Genomic DNA, 14,204 nt, shown 5'->3' on the forward strand with positions numbered 1-14,204 from the left:
ATAAATTTGATGCTTCCCCAACCAAGGGACCGAGGGGCCTGTCATTAAAAACTAATGGCTCGTAGCGAAGGCGGCCGAAACCATAAATCCTTATCACCTACTCGAGCTATTACACCCCGCTCATCGGAGACTAGAACATAAACCGTTATAGACGTCGGAGTCGTTGCCGTCTTGGTAGTCGAACTTCATCCTTGCTGGCATCCGTGAAACGTGAGCGAGGACGAAACATTAAAAACTTGGAAACTTTTTATGGGCCCTTTCGCCGTACATATATTGGCCCTGCCTCAGTCACACGGGGCTCGAGCAACTGAACTCAGAGGCGCCATTACGGCATCCGGCCCGAGGAACTTTTGCCACTGTGTACGGTGTAGTACAACCGGCCAGATTTGGTTGGCATAAATTGCTTTCGGTTTCCTCAATACACATTACGATTTTTGCGCTCCCGTACTCGCACCAACCAACACGACATGATTTCTCACTAGCTCTGGCTACCGGTGTTTGAGTGAGAACCGCTGCCTTTTCATGTTGTTGAAGGAACCGTGTTGGTGTGCTTCGGAACGACTACGAAGTTCATAAACTGGTATACCGATTTCGATTTTCAAATGTCTTAAAATTGATAAGTTCTATGAGCTGCCACAAACGAGATTAACATTGCTGATAACAACGTTTTCCAATTTTCTTCTAGATACCAATAAGAACAAAAAATCCAACAAGAAAAATAATCCAACGAGAATTAGAAATGAAGGTACTCTACCCAGTATGTATAACAGTTAGGGGACCGTTCACAATGACATGCTCCGGAGAGCGCATTGTCAGTTTCATGCGGTAAACGATGAATGACGAAGGATTCGATAGAAACTTACCCGGATCGAAAAATCGGCCCTAAATCGATTCGATTTCGGCCCGTTCAACCCGTGAATCGGTTAGAAATCTTACGAGAAATCCCACCGAATTCGGACGGATTCAGTGCCCTGGTGAAACAACTTTCCTGACGACGATAAGTTTTTGCGAGTGAGCTGTCAAAACAACCGGGTCGTTTCAAGACGGAAATCGATTAGATTTCCTACCAAAATATGATGGTTTTCCGATCAAAATCGGACAAAAAATTCGAACGCTTTGCCCTGTTGTTTTTGTTGTTTTTCTGCCCTGAAGTCAATTTTTGTTCGGATTCCAATTTTTTGGAAATAAAACAACATTATTTCTATGGATAATTTTAATAATATTTTTTTTTGGCAATATATGTATACAATATTTAGAAAAAAAAATTATAATGCGCTAGAATTTTGTTCATGATTTTTATAAGATTTGCCCAATGGGGCAGATGATTGGCTGCTTCGAACGCCAAAAATTCGCCATCCTGTGATTTGAGAGCCCGGTACAGGATCTGTAACGCATGTAGGGAGGTCTCCTCGATATTTTTGCGTCCGGGGAATGGTGTGAAGGTGTCAAAGATGGAGGCAGCCTAAGGAAGTCGGATATGGTGTTGACTTGTAGTAGGATGTGGAAACCGGGTGGGGAGTTTCCTTCACAATTGTCTCCCGTGGCAGTCCACTTTGAGCGGCCGAATTTCCTCGAACTCCAACGCTTGCCGATGATGTTTGGGTGGCCCAAGTGCTCGATTTTTCGTCAACACATCCAGTTCCAGGGGGACAGGTGATGATTAGTTCCTCCAAGGTATCGACGATCTTGTCAAGCATTCCATCGGCGACCAAACCATTCATGTAAGAGGTTATAACGTGGGTTATTTCCTGTGAATTTAAAAAATCATTTTGAATTTGCTATATGGTATTCGTTTTTTTTATATATTATTACCTGTGACGCATTTGTGCACCAGCTAACACCGGTTCGCGCCTGGAAAAGCTCTTTCAAGCTGGCCACATGCGACTTCCTTCCGTCATAATACAACACCGCGACCAAACTGCGCGGCAATCCCGGGTGGTTCGGCATCTGCTGCTGGGCCGTGGGTAGTTCAACGCATGAATTCTTTAGATTGACATAGTCAACAACCGACAGCAATGTCTCGATGTCGGCACAGTCTGCAAGCTTGTTGGGATCTCCCAAGAGTTGGCAGTTCTTGCCATCAACATTGATGAAGAAGGTATCGTTTTAGAGGATAACAGCCCGATCATACTGCAGATTGAACTTTCCTGGGATGGCCGTCTGCCGTCGGAACATAATATTACATTGCTCATAGTTGCGTTTTTCGTCTTCGTTGATAGCGCGATCTGCAGCATCCCCGTTGAAGACTTCATCTCACTCGTCGGGCGGATGTTTCCTTTTGGTGAGGATTATTTTGTGAGACCACTATTCCGAAGGAAGCTGCCACTTTGCTGCCTCGTTACCTAACCCAATCATAGTCATCCCAAACGATGGTCGCTCAGGTTTCCCATCAGCATTCGGTATATTGATAACGTACCTAGAGGATTAAAAGGAGGAAATAGTGATGATTAGATTATAAATGTCGTGTGTCGCTTGTAGAAGTATAACTAACCAAGTTTCATAGCATGTGATTTTCTTCATGTTTGGACTGCTGCCGGGCACAGTGCTAAGGGACGATACAGATCGTTGAACAGCACCGGCTACAGGTTTACTCATTGCATTGTTCGGTGTAGTTCTTACGCCTGCTCCTCCGGGAGCCCCCGCTGTCACAATCGGACGTGGGACGGTTCCGCGTAGTTGAGTCCCTGCTACTGAAGAACGCTTAACCGGTGAAAGCGATGTATCCGGGGACGCCACCAATTTAACATTGTTATCAGGATCGGTCAAATCGATCGAATAGTGATCGTTGCCATTGTTGGGCGTCTTTTTGTCGAAAGTTCTACCGTCTCCTATCTTCATGGTGGAGTTCAATATCCGTGGTGGATTATTCTGGGGGCTGGTGCTAAACCGATCGTTATTGTTCGATTTGTACAGGTTGTTGTTATTGCTGGATGCAAGCGTTTTTATGCCGGTAGCAGCCGTTCGTGTTCCAGCGCTTTTTGGATGATGTTTTCATTTGTGGCCGATTTTCGACGACTTTTCATAGCGACTGGGTTGATGATCTTTTGAACTTTGTTAGCCGTTATAATATTTGTTTGAAGCATATCTTCAAAATCTATTTCATCTTTAATTGCGTCCTTTTGTGAACTTGTTTTGTCACTAAGTGGTTGCTTTCCGGATGCTGACATTGCAGACCGACCACGTTTGACGGTTCGGTTTGTTCGCAAATGATCCATAATAACTCTTTTTCTTTCCAGAATCGACGCCACCAGTTGATCATTGGTTTTTGGTTTTCCAACAGAACTCGAAAGCTGGTCGTCAGAATCTGTATCACTTTCATCATAGGAAGCATTTTTTCTACCAACCTTCCTAACATCCGAAGTACTCGACGCCTTATTCTTGATAATATCACCAATATTGACAATTCGGATGGTGGCAACTTTATCTTTGGTCTTGTCAACCAATCTTTTGCCTCGCTCGGGTGACTGAATCGGATCAACGAGATTCATTTCAGATTTGCCCCGCAGCCCCGCAGCCGGTCTATGATGGCTTTCTTGTACTGCAGCTCCAAACAAACGGTGCCTGTTTTGTGCTGCTGCTCCTGTAGTTCCTGACCACATTCAACTTCATTCTCCGAGAATGTTTCTGATGCTTCGCTTTCCAAACACAAAACCCTGACGGATTTCATTTTTGGTGCGCTCATTTTGGGTCAGCCGTGCTCGATCAGTAGCTCATGGGCTGGGGAATTGAGTTGGCCTAGAAAAAAAAATTCTAAAAAAAACATCACAAAAATAAACCATAAATACCTACCTTCCTCCAAGGTTTGATCCAGCAGCAAAATAAACTGCAGTTGCTCGGGAAGTACCCCGGTTGCTGCAAATTGGTGAGTCAAAGTTCTTTGCTCAGGTCAAACCCAAACAGATAGTGTGCCAGATTAGAGGGTGCTTTGCGGCAAACACTCCTGCAGCCGGTCTATGATGGCTTTTTTGCACTGCAGCTCCAAACAAACGGAGCCTGTTTCGTTGTGCTGCTCCTGTAGTTCCTCCGAGAATGTTACTGCTTCTCTTTCCAAAAACTCGACAAAACCCTTTCGGATTTCTCTTTTGGTGCGCTCATTTTGGGTCAGCCGTGCTCGATCAGTAGCTCTTGGGCTGAGGAATTGAGTTGGCCTAAAAAAAAAATCTAAAAAAACAACAAATCACAAAAATAAATCATAAATACCTACCTTCCTCCAAGGTTTGATCCAGCAGCAAAAAAAGCTGAAGTTACTCGGGAAGCACCCCCGGTTGCTGCAAATTGGTGAGTCAAAGTTCTTTGCTCAGGTCAAAGCCAAGCAGATGGTGTGCCAGATTGGGGGTGCTTTGCAGCTAACACTCCTGCAACCGGTCGATGATGACTTTCTTGCACTGCAGCTCCAAACAAACGGAGCCTGTTTTGTGGTGCTGCTCCTGTAGTTTCTCCGAGAATGTTACTGCTTCGCTTTCCAAAAACATAAAATTCGTCAACATGGACAACAAACGTTGGTACAACCATTTGTTCAGACCCATCTGGGGATGCTCTATTGCTGTACGGATTTGAATTTTATGAAGTACTGTATCACGTGTCCACCCATCGATCAATTTTGCAGCATGTTCCTTCTTGCAATGTGACCCTTTGAAACATCGTTCTGTTTCCGAATCATAGAAGGGACAGATTCGGCTGTCATCTTTGGGCACATAACCGAGAACCGCTTTCATAGCATTACTTGTACCAGTGGTTTCCTCATACAGAGCATCCAATTGCTCTCGATCGAGAGTATCTAGTGAGATTTTGTATTCATTCTTTATTTGCAGCGTTTCTTCTACCAGTAGTTCCCGGTCTAGTGGCGAACATGTTTTAAGAGATACCAATAACTGATCAGAACCAAAATCGAAAATCTGATATTTACGGATATCGTATAAGCTCCATTGGAGGTATTCTCTAGGAGTACCCGTGAAAGAATCGGTTTGGAAATCAACGAGTACGCATTTCAGAGCAAATGCGGGAAGCTTAGCATAGAACGGCGAGAGTTCGTACAACTTCATTTCCCGCAAGATTATCTTCAAAACCTCTCCTGTGTCGAGTAGTTTAACGAAGCTAGATGATTCATCAGTAACAGCAACGATTTCCAAAAATTCGGCAAAACCCTTTCGGATTTCATTTTTGGTGCGCTCATTTTTGGTCAGCCGTGCTTGGTCAGTAGCTCTTGGGCTGGTGAATTGAGTTGGCCTACAAAAAAAAAGTTCAAAAATAACAAATCACAAAAATAAATCATAAATTCCTACCTTCCTCCAAGGCTTGATCCAGCATCAACATAAGCTGCAGTTGCTCGGGAAGCACCCCCGGTTGCTGCAAATTGGTGAGTAGCAGTTCTTTGCTCATGTCAAAGCCAAGCAGATGGTGTGCCAGATTGGGGGGTGCTCTGCTGCCGCAAACACCCCGCAGCTGGTCTATGATGGCTTTCTTGTACTGCAGCTCCAAACAAACGGTGCCTGTTTTGTGCTGCTGCTCCTGTAGTTCCTGACCACATTTAACTTCATTCTCCGAGAATGTTTCTGATGCTTCGCTTTCCAAACACAAAACCCTGACGGATTTCATTTTTGGTGCGCTTATTTTGGGTCAGCAGCCCTAGGATTTACGTTCGGTTGACGCGTTATGGAAGCGAGAATTTTTATGGAAACTAGGGCGTTCTCCGGAAGGAACAAGTTGTAGGTAACGTTAAGCATGTGGTCCACTTTGGTTTTCATGCCTAGTGGATTGAAGAAATCTTCCTGTGTTTCGAGAACCCGGTACAGGTTCTGTAGCGCATATATGGAGGTCTTCTCGAGATTTTTGCGTCCGGAGAACTTTTTTTCAGGATTTGCATCCTGTTATCTCTAACGTCCGGGGAATGATGTGAAGGTGTCGAAGAGGGAGTAAACTGCGTCGATGATGGCAATTTCCTGATTGATGTTTCTGCTGAGGGCTCTCTGTAGCGGTAAACTGTTTCACTGCCGGGGTTTTGCTCCTGTCTCAGATTCTGATTGAAATTGTGGTCGAAGCTCCCCCAGCTTTTCCTCCACCAACTTGTTTCAGCATATTGAATGCGCTAGGCATGAAGCAGACCGTAAAGAGCTTGAAAGGCCAGCCACTTAATTTGATAACAGGCGTGAAATTTTGACCGGCAACGAAAACGCGGCGTGCGACAAACACGAAAAATAACCGATCGTTTTTCAAATGATGGCCCGTCGCAAGCAAAACTGACAGAATTCGAATCGAAACTAAACTGATCGATTTCGATATCTGTCATTGTATGGCAGCGGAGAAATTGTCAGGAAAATCCAACAGATTTCGAAGGGAAACCGGATAGATTCAAACTGACAACTAATGGTTTGACAGTAATCGGTCCGGTTGAGATATTCCTTCCGATCCGGATAATAGTATAAATCCACACTTATCCCGGTTTACCTTATACATTTCCGATGCCACTTGAAAAAAAATTGCTACATAGCTTCGACTCTACTTCTAAGTCAAAATTTAACCCGATTTTCTCAAATCTTTTCGTAAATCTTCACGTAGCTTTTCCACTCCACGAATGCTCGAAGCACATAATTTTACGAATTCCACTGACATTTTTATTCATTGATCACCGTGATTTTATACCAAACTTTGCATTTCAAACTATCACCTATTTCGGTCAAAATTTCGTCAACTTAATAGAAAATCTTTTGACTTTGGCAACGTTGTTGAGTTCTGTGCAATCAGATTGTTAATTTACTAACGAGAAAAAACAACTTCAACGCTTCCGCTTCACACGAATGCCAAACTTCGAGTGTTGTAAAATACTTTTAACATTTTTGGATGAAAGGTTTCCACGATGAAATTGCCACACACAAAATTGATTCGCAAAATTCGAGTTTTCATCCGATTGCTATCACATTTTCAGGGATTGAAAATTCATTTCTTCATTTTACCATTTTACTCGTATTTTATTTACAGTCCATACGCAAATGCCCGCACCTTGGCCTTAACTCCGGCCATAAGATTCTGCACATCCTTCGAATCAACCGTTTTTTGCATGTAAACCCATACTTTCTTCAGTTTCTCGGCTGTCTTCACTTCCTTAGGTCGTTTAAGAAGGTGTTGCTTCATAATCGCCCATTACTTCTCGATGGGGCGGAGCTCCGAAGTGTTAGGAGGGTTGAACATTTTCGGCACGAAATTGACCTCATTGTCCGCAAACCACTTCAGCACGTCCTTGAAGTATTGGCATGAGGCCAAATCCGGCCAGAAGATTGTTGGGACTTTGTTGGCCTTCAGGAGAGAAAGCAGCCGCTTCTGGAGGCACTCTTTCATGTACACCAGTCCGTTTATTGTATCCTGGGTCGCGAAAGGTGCATTCCACTACCCGCACGTGCATAGGCTTGCCAAACCAGGAATTTTTTCGCAAATGTGGACATCTTCTGAGTGCGGACATGCTCCCAAACGCTGAACTTATCCTTGGCTGTGGAAAACAGGTTGCCTGTTTGAAGTCGGCCTTCACATTTGTTTCGTCGTCCATGATGCAGTATTCAACTTCCGTCAGCATGCTGAGGTACAACTTCCTGGCACGGGTTTTGACGGACTTGTTCTGCTTCTCGTCGCGATTAGGGCCTTTTGTACCTTGAACGTTCGAAGCCCAGCCGTAGTTTTTTTCTTCTGGACAAAACTTCGGCTTGGGTGCAGCTTCTAAGCCACATCCCGAGCGAAGGCGTTCGCTCCATTTCCACAAATTTTGATCACAGGACTTTAAAACTTGCAGGATGTAAACAATGCACAATGAGCTAAATCCACCAGAATTTTCATTTAATTTTACCCAACGATTAAAAAGTTCAATTTCATAGTGTGGGAATTTCATCGCGGACACCCTTTAAAACGCTTTACATCACGGTGTCTCTGGAAGAAAACTTTATTTTTCAAAAATAAGTATCGCTTATCTTTGCATCATTCGAAAGCTGAAACTTTCCCCTTTCATTTGAGCCCATATTTGGAGTAATCCATCGGGGGGTCTAGATCTTTTTTTTTAAGATTGTTTAACCTTTTTAGTGGATTAATTAAAGGCAAAATCATACTTATCACTGATTAAACATCTGTCTTACTTTTAACGTTCTTCTAACCCCATATTTTAATAATATGCTTTTATAGGAAAATTTCTTGGCTACAACTTTGTCGGAGACATAAAAGTGTTCAAAATAAAGAGAAAAGAGTTGTAATGTCGCTAACAGAGTGATTATTATTTCATTTGAAAAAAAAACTTATAAAACTTCTCATCGCTGACTGTACCAAGACAAGAAATAGTATCTTTACGACTAAGTTATTGATTGTAGAGTATTTTAATATTCAGGATGGTTTATTTAAATAAGATTATCTTTTAAATAAATTTGATCAGGATTATCTGAAACATACTTATGATTGAGTATATAGTTCAATCTTGTTTGTAAAACTGTTGTCGAATTGGAGTTAACACACATATTTTTAAATGAAAATTCAAGTTTGTTCGTTTTTGTCAAAGATAAACAAAAAAAAGAAGATTTAAAAAGAAGGTTTAAAAATCCCAACATTTGCTTTGTTTTCATCTAGAGTGTTCATTTCTCGGCCGTTTTAGCCTTCCCGGGAATCGGGAATCTGACGATTGTTTTCCCGGAAATTCTCGGGATCACGTGGAAAATCTAAAATGATGATTTCAACTCTCAACTGCATACGAAACCTTATCTATATGGATTTTGTTTTTAAATTTTATGGAGTAGTATTGCAAATCATTTCGAACTTTTTTAATGCCTTGAAAGTTCAATTAGTAATTATAAAATCCAAGACCCAAAAACTGAGTACTTTGACCGAAATACATGACAGATTCTTTCGGCAAAAATTTGAAATAATTGAAATTGATTTTTCACTATCGATAGAAGTTTGTAGGATAGACTTCAAGTTATTCATCAAATTTAGCAAGTTTTTAGATAACTATTCTATTTTTTTTAATATGTCATAAGTTTGCCGATGATTTTTCAACCTTCAACAGTTACGAAACGGAAATTCTGAATAATGAGTGTTGCAAAATAGAACATTCAGATTCATTTCGTAGATTTTTTTTTGGAATTGTTTGGTTTTATAGATTCTATGCGTTTTTTAACTTTCACACTACGTTTTCGAACGAAAAAACATTGTTTATCAAATTCTATGTATCAATCAGTTATTAGAAGAAAAAAAAGTTGAAGTCTAAGCCATATATCAAGGTACAGCTATCATATTCCTTGCTCAAGCTGATATTGAGATATTTCAATTGTTTTAACATGTTTTATTCGCTGCGGGAATTCCCGGGATATTTTAACGTTTCCCAGGATTCGGGAATTCCTGATTTTTTTTAATTCCAGGAATTCCCGGTCGGGAAATTTCTATTTTCAACAGTTTTTCGGTGGTTGATTTGATTTAATACAATAATTTGAATTTTGAAACTATTTTCTCAGTTTGCTTTTAGTTGGTTGACTGGGCTTCAATTCATTATTTTTTTTGTAAATTTTTACATTTTGTTATTGAACAGTTTTTCATTTGTTCAAATTTTAATTTAAATGATCAAATTTTCACGAATGACATTAAAATACAGGTTTTGATCTGATAGTAGTTTATAAGGATTACTGCAAACATTTCTCGGTGGTTTACTGCTTTTTTGGCTCTCCCCTGGAATGATTTTTTATTTGCATGACAAAATTAATTCTTTTATCTCAGCGCTATGCGTCGGTCAATCGACGCCGGACCCTTAGGTAGGTAGGTATGACAAAATTAACAACTTTCCAGAGTAGATCGTTACATAAACAGAATTTATTGTAGTGCCTCGAAATACTCAAAATAGTTTATCTACAATAATTTTCCCAGATTTCGCACATTTTCAAGACTTTGCTTACTCAAAGTATGAAATGCATTTCACAATTTTCAAGATAAGCAGGAGCCATTTTTTCTTATAAAAAAAATACACATGTTTGCTCTTAATTTCTGATATTCCTGATTAAATTGATTTAAAAGCTGGATTTTGACGTAGAATTACGTCTTACGGCAACACTATTGGAGGAAGAATTGATATTTGCGAACGAATCTCGAGTCACGAAAATAGCCTCATTAACGGACATCACATCTAAAGGATTGTGACGTCATCAACAAGCCAAAATAAAAAAAGAGAAAAAGATAGAAAAACGGAAGCCCCGCCTCTTGATGGATTTGGATATTTCCTGCCTACTAAAGGTCTTAAAGAAAGGGCTCAGTTAGAGGTTATGTAGGGATAAAAATTCTGTACAAAAAAAAATTATGTCACATGGTCCGATAATAATTGCATGGTCCGATTATGTTACATGTTCGGATTTCGTCACATGGTCGATTATGTTGCACTTTCTGATTATGCCACATGGTCGATTATTTTGCCTAGTCGGATAATGTCACATTGTCCGATTATGTAGCATAATCGGATTATGTCACATGGTCGATTATGTTGCATGATCTAATTCTGGCACTTGGCCCGATTATGTTGCATGATCTCATCATGTCACTTGGTTCGATTATGTTGAATGATCGGATTATGTCAGAAGGTCCGATTATGTCACATGGTCCGATTATAATTGCATGGTCCGATTGTGTCACATGGTCGATTTTGTTGCATGATCGGATAATAATACATGATCGATTATGTTGCATGGTCAGGCTGTCACATAGTTGGATTATGTCACATGTACGACTATGTCACATGGTCGAATTAGGTTGCATGATCAGATTTTTGTTTGATTATGTCACATGGTTAATGTCGCATGGTCAGATTATGTTGAATGATCGGATTATGTTACATTGTCCAAGTATTTCACATGGTCTGATTATATTGCATGGTCCGATTATAAAACGAACACAAACACATACAGGATCTTAATGAAACTTGATGTTTCCTCGAAGAGATTCCTTTTTTTCTTAATTCTAAGCGTACATCTTTCGAGGAAATGATGGCTAGCATCTTACAAATGCTAAAACCACCAAACCTACAGGAAGTGTACTATGTATGCCGTGACCAGGATTTGATCTCATGCCCGCTGGCTTAGAAGACTTGAAGGCTATCCTCTACGCCACTGGCTGCGACAAATTTTTTCTTGTCTTTTAAGTGACAAGAAAACATTTGCGTATTTCTACGAAGTGCTTGCAGCTAAATTACTACCTCCCCAACTTTTCAATGTGAATAAACCATCCTGAATATTCAAAAACTCTACAATCAATAACTAAGTCGTGAAGATACTATTTCTTGCCTTGGTACAATCAGCGATGGAATGTTTTTTTAGATTTTTTAAATGAAATAATAATCACTCAGTTTGCGACATTACAACTCTTTTCTCTCAATTTTTATCACTTTGATGCCTCCGACAAAGTTATAGTCAGGATATTTTCCTACTAAATCATGTTATTAACGTATGATTTTAAATTAACGCTTAAAGTATGACATGTGTTTAATCGGTGATAAGTATGCCTTTAATTGAACCACCAAAAAGTTAAAAAAATCTTCAAAACAATTAAATGTTCTAGATGGATTATTCCAAATGTGGCTCAAATGAAAGGAGATACTTCCAACTATCGAATGGTGCAAAAATTAGCGAAACCTATCTTAGATAAAGAAAATTATTCAACAAGAAACCCCGTGACATGCAATGCTCCAACAAGAACAACTACATCGCAGAACAGACGTACAAACTGATTTAAAAAAGTACCATCTATTGCGCTGTTCAATAGTTAAAAATCAATTTCAAAGTGCCCAGTTTTTGAAAAAGCGTAATCGAATATGAACTAACAAAAACTACTTGCTTACAAAACTTAAAAAAATCTTATCATTATTGACAAACGCATATTTTTTATTTTTTCATTACCAATGTTTTTTTGAGTACATGAAAGATATTTTCTGAGCAAGTTTCATCAAAAAATATGAACGATTTTTGGAAGTCTTAAATGCGATATAAAATCTGCTGATATGTTTCGTTTTAAAACCAGTTTTAAGTAATTCCGTCGTGAATTTTATAAAATTATTTTTGACTGTTGTCAAAATTTCCTCGGATATTTCTCGAATTCTGCAGACTTCTTTGAAGAAATAGCCTGATTTGACAGACCCGTGGAGGAATATTTCTGTCAACCTCACACTAAGATCAATAAAACACATCTGATTCGTTAATCAGTTCGCTTTTGAAATTTAAAATTCAATTTCATAGGCCGCATTAAATTGTGTGGATTAACTCGATACGGCCTGCAGAATTAAATTTTAAATTTTCATATTTTAGTGCTTCTATTTCCGGTGAAAATCAGTCCTAATTTCACAAGTTTTGAAATTACTAGGATCCTGGATACTTCAGCCCGTTTCCGGTTCTGTCATAAAGATTCATCACTATCCAGAAAAAAATGATAAACTTTTTCTCGTCTATCAGAACAAGAGGATACATCTAATCTCATGCTATCCTAAAGTTTGGCCTTCTGAGAAAAAAAACCCTACTCATAATCCTCTTTACGGAAGTTGTCTCGTACGTAACCCGACCCTTAGGGGACAAAAACTTCCGCATAACCGGAATTCCAGGCGGAAGTTGTTGTGGATGCGGGGCAACAAAAACACTGCTACTTAATATTAATGCCACGATTGCATAATGCGACAGTTTTAGTGTTGTTCATAGAACTGTCATTATTCAGCTGCTGACGCCTCCCGGTTGAATTCGAAAATGTTGCAAGTTTTTCTGCTGAAGTTTAGGAGCTGAAATATTTGGGGGAGGGTGGCTAGAGGTTATCTCTAGTTGGTTGACTGGCAAATATGTTACTCTTGTTTATTTTTTCCACGGCGCAAATATGGAGAAATAAGCATCTCTCGGGAAATAAATTGGGGTGAGAATTTTCGAAAGGTCGTATGGATGACGTTACGTAAACAACTGAAATGTTTTATTTCTATGCTCGAACTATTATGAGATTTCGTCTTCTAGTCTCCATGAAAAGTTTTTAGTGAATTAAATCTGTCTGATAATATTCCTAGGAATATATTTTACCGGTTCTGACAGCCAGAATCTGCTTGCAGCAACTGGTTGGTTCATTTTGCGCTGTTGATGACTGCCAGCTCGTATTTCCAGACTATGCACTATGGATCAGATACCTTTGAATTTAGCCTAATGTACCAGGGTCAAAATGGATTAAATTGCACAAACTTCAAAACAATGCTGAAAAAATAAATGCTCCATCAAATTTGTTCTCGTTAAAAATAACAAGAGTAGAAAATTTTTCATTGAAATTTAAATCAATATTTCGACCCACTGTTCGTGAAAAACTATAGTATTGCTCCCCCCACCCCCAGATGCAACTATTTTGCATCTGTTCTGCCCGAAAGTTGGCTAGACTGAATTTATTTTCCCAAACGCTGCTCCAAGCTCTAGCAAAAAGGAAAGAAAATGGAAAGGGGTAGTGATGGGTCCTGACAGCAAACAACGGAAAATGGTGAAAATTTATGTAGTCGCGACTTTTTCAGACCCCATTAGAGAGAAGAGAGCGATGTGCAATATAATATCTGTATATCGACCCCGAGCAGCCTGATTTTTCTCCTTTTACACCCCATCCCTATTTCAAACTAGGAAAAATAAAATAAAAATACATTTGTGGCACGAATCTCGAAATTTTCGGTGCAACTTTCAAAGAAGCACCAGACGACCGAAGTCGAAACTTTTCGTCAGTTCTTGTCGTGGCTTGGCTTGTTTTGGCTTGGCTTTGCATGCTGTGAAGAAAGCAGCAGGAACAGCTTCAGGGAAGGAATTCGCTGGGGGTTAATTTAGTGCTCGGTTTGCCCCCCGTAATTCCCCGAGCGTGGCCAAAGAATCGACAAAAATTCTACGGATTTTTGTACCGACGTCACAGAATTTTCCTCCTCAGGCAGGGTGAAAGTTGCAAACAAAAACTATGTAGAACGATGTATGCATTTGACAAATTTTCACTGCAGCCTTTCGTGTGCCTTCCGGTGATTGACGTTGCTGTTTTTTCTTGGAAAAACAATGCCATGAATCATATTTTTTGTTTCCAATTTTGTTTTTGGATCTGAACAGGTTTCAAACTAAGCATTGCACATATGTCGATTTAAAATTTTCATCTATAGTATTAAAATAGAAAATTAAGATAAAAAGTTGCTTGCCCAGGATCAAGGTACAAGATTTTCCAAT

At 39.8% G+C, this 14,204-nt stretch overlaps 2 protein-coding genes across 9 annotated transcripts in view; both read left to right on the forward strand.

The window, feature by feature from the left end:
* The window catches only part of LOC129754870 (protein tincar), a 473,333-nt gene that overhangs the window by 193,470 nt on the left and 265,659 nt on the right, over positions 1 to 14,204 (forward strand). The gene's annotated exons all lie outside the window — the stretch shown is intronic.
* Positions 1 to 14,204, forward strand: part of LOC129754871 (putative uncharacterized protein DDB_G0291812) — a 66,563-nt gene that overhangs the window by 3,637 nt on the left and 48,722 nt on the right. The gene's annotated exons all lie outside the window — the stretch shown is intronic.

This window comes from Uranotaenia lowii, chromosome 3 (assembly GCF_029784155.1).
Source record: "Uranotaenia lowii strain MFRU-FL chromosome 3, ASM2978415v1, whole genome shotgun sequence".
Classification (NCBI taxonomy): domain Eukaryota; kingdom Metazoa; phylum Arthropoda; class Insecta; order Diptera; family Culicidae; genus Uranotaenia; species Uranotaenia lowii.